At 33.5% G+C, this 6,823-nt stretch overlaps 2 long non-coding RNA genes across 2 annotated transcripts; both read right to left on the reverse strand.

Annotated features, from left to right (window-relative positions):
• Positions 1-2,001: 2,001 nt before the first annotated feature.
• LOC146733995 (uncharacterized) lies at positions 2,002-2,934 on the reverse strand. The gene is made up of 2 exons (XR_014931684.1): positions 2,864-2,934; positions 2,002-2,193 (listed from the first exon to the last, which is right to left on the reverse strand). It is a non-coding gene; the product is annotated as an uncharacterized LOC146733995 (long non-coding RNA).
• Positions 2,935-5,237: 2,303 nt separating this feature from the next.
• On the reverse strand, positions 5,238-6,326 carry LOC146733996 (uncharacterized). Its single transcript, XR_014931685.1, has 2 exons — positions 6,263-6,326; positions 5,238-5,322 (listed from the first exon to the last, which is right to left on the reverse strand). It is a non-coding gene; the product is annotated as an uncharacterized LOC146733996 (long non-coding RNA).
• Between the last annotated feature and the right edge of the window lie 497 nt (positions 6,327-6,823).

Genomic DNA, 6,823 nt, shown 5'->3' on the forward strand with positions numbered 1-6,823 from the left:
TCTGATTTCGAGGATGGGACGGCCATTCTTTCATTTCTTTCTAATACTTTACGTAGGGTGTGTGTTGGTGTTGTATAACTGTTTCAGATCCATTTATTCACTAAAAATCATTTGACCCACCTACATCATTTGATGCTCTCCTTTAAAGTTGTACCGTTTCATACCGCCATCATGTGTTTTATGTTAGCTAATGGGCTTGTTTATTCGCGTATTCTCTCTAACTCCATATGTGAGGGCGTACGTTAATTAGAGTACTACTGTATGAATTTTTGTTTACTGCCAAGTACCGGTGATCCATGGATTTGGTTAACTTTTAACTTCCACAAAACTGAGAAATTTGAAAATAGAAAGTCAGGAGGTAAAGAAACAACTGACACTGATTTATTTACTTTGAATATAAACATTACTCTACTGGTCATCATTCTATCATACTTCGCGATAAAAAAATGATTTTAAAATCATAAACCTCCCACACCTTGACAGCAATATTCCTATTTCTCCAGCCTATTGTGTGTACATTCTACAGTTGAAATGTTAAGTGGAGCCTGCAGCTCATGTGTACCCTTTCTGCAATGTCGTCGCATTAATTTATTACAATACTGTTTCTGTACTGTAACTCAAAAAGTTGGATGGCAGATACAACGATATTGTGGGAAAATACCTTTGCCACAAATGATTGTTGATGTTTGAAAAAAAATGTCTGGGTGGGAAGTGATACAATAAACTGCTGTTGGTTTACCTATTTCGAAACAAGGTTATATATGTAAATGGTTTCGTTAATTTAATTGTAATCATATTGATAGAGAATCACGTACATGTTGCTTTCGCTTTTTTGTGTCGAGCAGTGAATCGTCAACAGCAATCGTGTTATAGGCGTATAGCCTACCTAATGGTAAATGCATATTTGTTCACGTTTGGACGCAGTCAAAAAACTTATAGACTTATAGAACGACCTTTGTGTGTGCGGCCGGACTTGTGTCTTAGACATGCCTAGACCGATTACATTCAAACTTCACACGTACATCGTACATAATATTATACATGTGCACACCAATTTGTTTCACGATCTGATTCAAGATGGCCGACTGCCGGTCATTTTTGTGATACAAAATACTCAAAATCAAGCATTTCTGACATTCCACAACCAGATCTCTGCTGTCTACAGTTCAACCTTGTACATACATTAAACATTATTGAACCCTGGTGCATGGCTTGTTTTCATAAATATACTGCAGTAAGCCTCTGCAAAACTTGCCTTTGAGAGACACGGCGTAGAAACTGTGTGATCAATCAATGGCTTATAATTATTGGTGGGTAATATATAACGTACGCCTAAGTATTTAGTAGAACTGTAAGCAATTTTATAAGGAGAGCGAGGAATTTTAAAGCTGGAAGTGTTCTCTGACTAGTAATCAAGTAGTTTACATGATACCTTCCCAGTGTAAGTGTAGTTTGTGTTTTGTACACACTACGTCATATTTGTAACACAGTTGTCAACGAACGGTTTTGTGGTGCATATTGTAGTGTCGGTATGTGGCGGGTGCCGCAACAGAGCAGGATGCGCTCGTCAACTCTTGATTGATGAATCTCCCTGAATTGGCTATGTTGTACCGTTTTCTTTCGCAATCGTAAAGTTGCCTGTGGATTCTGATGTTGTCGGAGTTTGCTTATCGACGTTTAATTATTGGCATCCCATTTTTTCATACAGAACAATAAAGACAACAAATTTGCTTAATCCCACAGCTCGGTCTTGATATTCAGAATACTATGACTTTTAGCAAGTTTATTTTAAGTGTCGCATTTGTCGCACCGCATCGTTGTGGGTCATATAAGAAGCATCAATTATGTGTCAACATAATTCGAACGCATAATAGACTGTAGGTCTTTAATACTGTGGTACAATACTGCACTACAATTGCTCCTTTGTGAAGTTTCAAACAATTAGAATTATCAAACACCGAAAATGCATGCCATCACACTATCACGATAAAAGACTCAATATTTATGCTTTAGATTATTTATTGTCCTGCAATTCAACAAGTTTTATAGCATGCAATAACAATAATAATAAACTAAATTTCCATTAGACATGCAACTAAACTACACGTAATTTATTTACGAGGCATGCGATTGCAGTAATATAATTCGCGGAGTGATTTCATGAATGAGGTACCCTTCATTTCCGTCGATTTCCTGCAATAAGAGAATTAATAATTAAGACTTTGATTTAAAGATGTGTTTACCATCCACGATATAGTTGCGATGAAGACATGCAACAATACTCGTTAGATAGAAAATGAAAAAAAAAGTGATTTTCAGTTTACGTACAAAAACAAATGGTTCAAAACTTAATGAATAATTGTATTGCTTCATAAAACGACAAATCGGATGTTTGCTACAATATCAGGCCATTATGCATCCAATAGAGTTATATTTTAGTTATATAATATATAATTATCTACTTTCAGTATCAAACAAGAATATATATTTTTTTTCAAATTGCATTAAACAAATTACAGCAATACAATATTAGACTACAATTAATCAAAAGTAAAATAGTGTCTATCTCGAAGATGTCATTATCATTATCATTATGCTCAATTGTTTCATGTGCATATTTTTTTTTCCACTATACATGCTATATGTCCGAGGAAACTATTTAGCTGCCAGATAGTGGCGCCCCAATGATGGCTGGTAGCTCTACAGTTAAAAATATTCATTTAACAAGATGCCCAGCTGAAATACATTATACAGTCAATATCAAGAATTTTAGTTAATTTTACAACAAATGTGGGCGCGAGAAAAGAGAAGATGTATTTAGACCTCACATCAAAATTAATTATTTAGTTTGCATGATACGTACCGCTTAAGCAGAACACAAATACTTTTGAGCAAAGTTGCATGTAGTGTCGTCTAATTTCCATGTATTGTTATAATACCTGTATATAAGGACAGAAGAGATTTTTTAATTTGATGAAATTGTTTGCATTTGTAAGCACGATGCTAATAAATTTGCAACTGAAGGTAAAATGCAATTGTGTCAAAATGTGTTTATAATTATGAGGAGATTTTTGTTCAAATCCAATGAAATTATTGATATAACAATCATATTGATATAACAAATATCATTTTTTCACGATATGTCACCAGGCTTAGTTTTAAAATATTTTTGTCGTAGAATACATTTGTAAGTTATACTAAAAATGCTATTTTAATACCATTTTGTCAATCAAATTTTCTTTTTATCCTAAAATGTCACAAATGTAAACATAATGACAATAGTTTATTTTTTATTTTTGAGGAACGTCTTACTTTAAAACTGTGCTAAAACATGTAATTAGACTTTCTGTATTTCCCATAGTACACTATCAACAATAACAAAAACAACATAATACATAGTATATATTATATGCACTCACCGCAAATGAAGACAGGAGCCACTTCCATTGGGCTCATTTGGTTGAAACAATTCTGAATTAACCGATATTGTTGAACCACCAGTGAAGGTAATGGTATTGCCTGATATGCTCCCATCCACCCAGAAATTTCTATTCTCTCCATTTGTTTTAATTACGATCTGTCCACGTTCTAAATCGTTCTGGTCAACAACTTGGAATAGAGATCCAGAATCACACTGAGCATTAACCGGAAGCGCTGTACTAGAACTAGGACGCGGTAAATCTGTTGAATATACGACCATTACAACATTATTAATAAGACATCACTCATACATGGAATATTTTCAGAACACGTGAATGTGTTGCCGTATAAATGTAAATGTAGAACTTGAGTATTCCTTGACCTTGTGTAAACATTTTGCGGAAAACTATAATACATATATATATATATATATATATATATATATATATACATAACGATCACTGTACCTGCACATAGATACTTCTTCTGATTGTAGTCGCACATCGTATCATCCAATTTCCAGTCATTGTTGTACCACCTGTAAATATGATTGTATTTGATCGCTTTATAACGGCAATATGTACTCAAAATGACCTTCGTACTACATGACAAGTTGTTCATATAGCTATTTTATGATAATTAAATTACTCTGCAATGTATATCGTCATTCTGACGGTGTTTAAATAAACATCAAACTGTTTTAACATACAAAGCAAATACGGAATAAAATGTAATAATGAAAACAGGCCTTGTATTTTGTACTCACCACAATTGGAGACATTGCCCACTTCCATTTGGTTCATTACTGTGAAACAAAGACGAATCTACTGACATTGTTGAACCATCACTGAATGTAATTGTACTGCCTGAAATCGTGCCATCAACCCAGAAGCTTCTATTTTCTCCATTCTGTTGTAGTGCATGTCTTGCCCAATTCAAACTAGCTTGACTATTAACTTTATATGGAGATTTACATTGATTATCAAACGGAAACACTGCTTCTGTGCTTGCTTTTGGCAGAGCTGAAAAATTTGTTATCAACAACAATTTTATAACGTAATACATTGATACAAAACGAGCTCGAATAGCTAAAAAAAACAGTGAAAAAACTAAATTATAACTGGGTATCACCAGAAACTAAAAAAACACAACTGTATTAATTAATGGAATAAAAAAATAAAAAATACATACATACCTGGGCAGTCATAAATTATATTGGCTAAAAAAATATCAGCGTTACTCAAATAATCACGCTCGCCCATTTTGTCTTGGTCAGCTGGGTTATTCGCTGTTATTGTATCCTGGCCATTCGTGCTGAAATACTGAATTTATTTTGACTTGTAAATATCACACAGTGCATGTATCAGGGGATATTTAGTGTGTAACTGCACGGTAGCCCTTTGAACGCCATATTTATTGTCAGAAAAATATGTTATATTTAATTGACAATTTTAAACAAAATGGACATAATTTTATATGAGCTACAAGTCTTCATCATATGTTTGGAAATATTATAAAAAAAGTATGTAGGTTTGAAATTTGTGAATGGTGACTGAAGTTGACTTTAGTACTCGGTGTGCTGATGTGTTGATATACAAGCTTCAAACGTAAAGATATATTGCATAAGACCTAACATATTTTGAGTGATCACATATGGCGAATACAGTTAATGTTTCAATATTTACAATATAGTCCTACCTTAGCACCATAATGCATAAGCGATCCAATGTCGTATGGCACGTTGTACATATTAACATCCGCAGAGGTATATTTGTTGAAATTGTAACCCATATCCGACTCGATGTTTTCCCAGTGAATTGTAACGTAATCATCTCGGTCCGTGCGACTTTGTTCATGCCAGAATCCTATTGCATGACCAATTTCGTGAGCAATAGTTCCCCTCTGTTTCATGAAGCAACATAAAACACTAGTTAAGATCCGTGAACAATAACATAATTAGATTAAAATTACTTTATATGGACACTTGTTAGTATCTGTATAATCAATTACTGATATGTGAACGATAATTGGTGAATGTGGTGTGACTTGAGAATATATTGCATTATATATATTTTTCAAATATAATTGTGCGACCCTTATTATGTATGTATTGCTTTGTTTTTGTTTCGTGGGAATTAGTCCTAAATCATGGACAACAGCGTTAAATAACTTAATGAAATATGAAATAAATAAAAAAATACGGAATGTTTTTTGTCATAGTGAACTTGTGTAACGTAAATTCTTATATAAAAAGAATATTGGCAAACGATGGCAGCAATAATAATAGTAAACCACAATGCTTAGCTCATTTAGTAGAGAGATTATGCATTTTCACTACTCGTTGGTCTTAAAATCCTTTGAATCACGGGTGTTACTGCTCAAAACAATCCCATTTTAAATAGGAAAAAAAATTACTAAGCAATTGCATTATGTAGTTTCAGAAAAAACTTAAAACTCATAGCATATCGGTCCTTTAATCACAATACACTACCGATTAGAAACATGATCGGTGGGAAAATTTGAATTTCATTGGGAATACCTTATAAGGTAGAGGTTACGTGCTATCGGGAACGTATTGTATTATACAAATATAAATACCTCTTGTAATTTAAAAATGCTGTTTTTAATAATTAACTATAATAATAGGATTATTTAACTTGATTTAACCAATGTGAAACTTTGTACATAGAAATGTGTTGTCTGTTATGCCCGATTCAGCATTTCCCATTTCTATGTGAATATTGACTATTCCTTGAAATATTAATATTATTGAACTGATATAATACAACACTTATCACAAGTGTACCAAAAACAAGAATACTTAAATACAAACGTCACTCACATGTGCACAACCATATCCGATAGAAATATCTTGAACACCCCAACCAGTGAGACCAACGTAAGACCAGCATCTATGAAGGTAACATATACAGAAATGTATCACTAATAATATAAACCTTCACACAACAACGCCAGCTACGGTAACGGTACAGACGTTAACTAATATGCTCAAAGACTGTTACTAATTGAGTGTTTAAAATTGTTAGTAACCTTACCCTTTTTCTTTTTTAAAGTTAATTCTATCAGAATGCCCCGCGCCCGAGTTATACGGTGGGAATCTAATACAAGTGTTGCTCTCCCAGTAGGTCATCGCTTGTTTTATTACGACAGCATCAGACTGACCTGCAATAATATAGATACATGTTGTGTACTGAAAACTTGATACATGAAAGCACAAACTATCAAACAGACATATACTTACTTGTTGATGATATCACATATGGCACAATAGCATTATTCCAACGCTTTGAAAGGCTAGTTATAGCTTTTCTTGCACCGACCCCACTTGCTTCAGCGGCTATTATTGCTTCAATGTCTGTTTCTTGCTCAGAAGTTAACTTTA

Source organism: Saccoglossus kowalevskii, chromosome 15 (assembly GCF_978046115.1).
Source record: "Saccoglossus kowalevskii chromosome 15, keSacKowa6.1, whole genome shotgun sequence".
Taxonomy (NCBI): domain Eukaryota; kingdom Metazoa; phylum Hemichordata; class Enteropneusta; family Harrimaniidae; genus Saccoglossus; species Saccoglossus kowalevskii.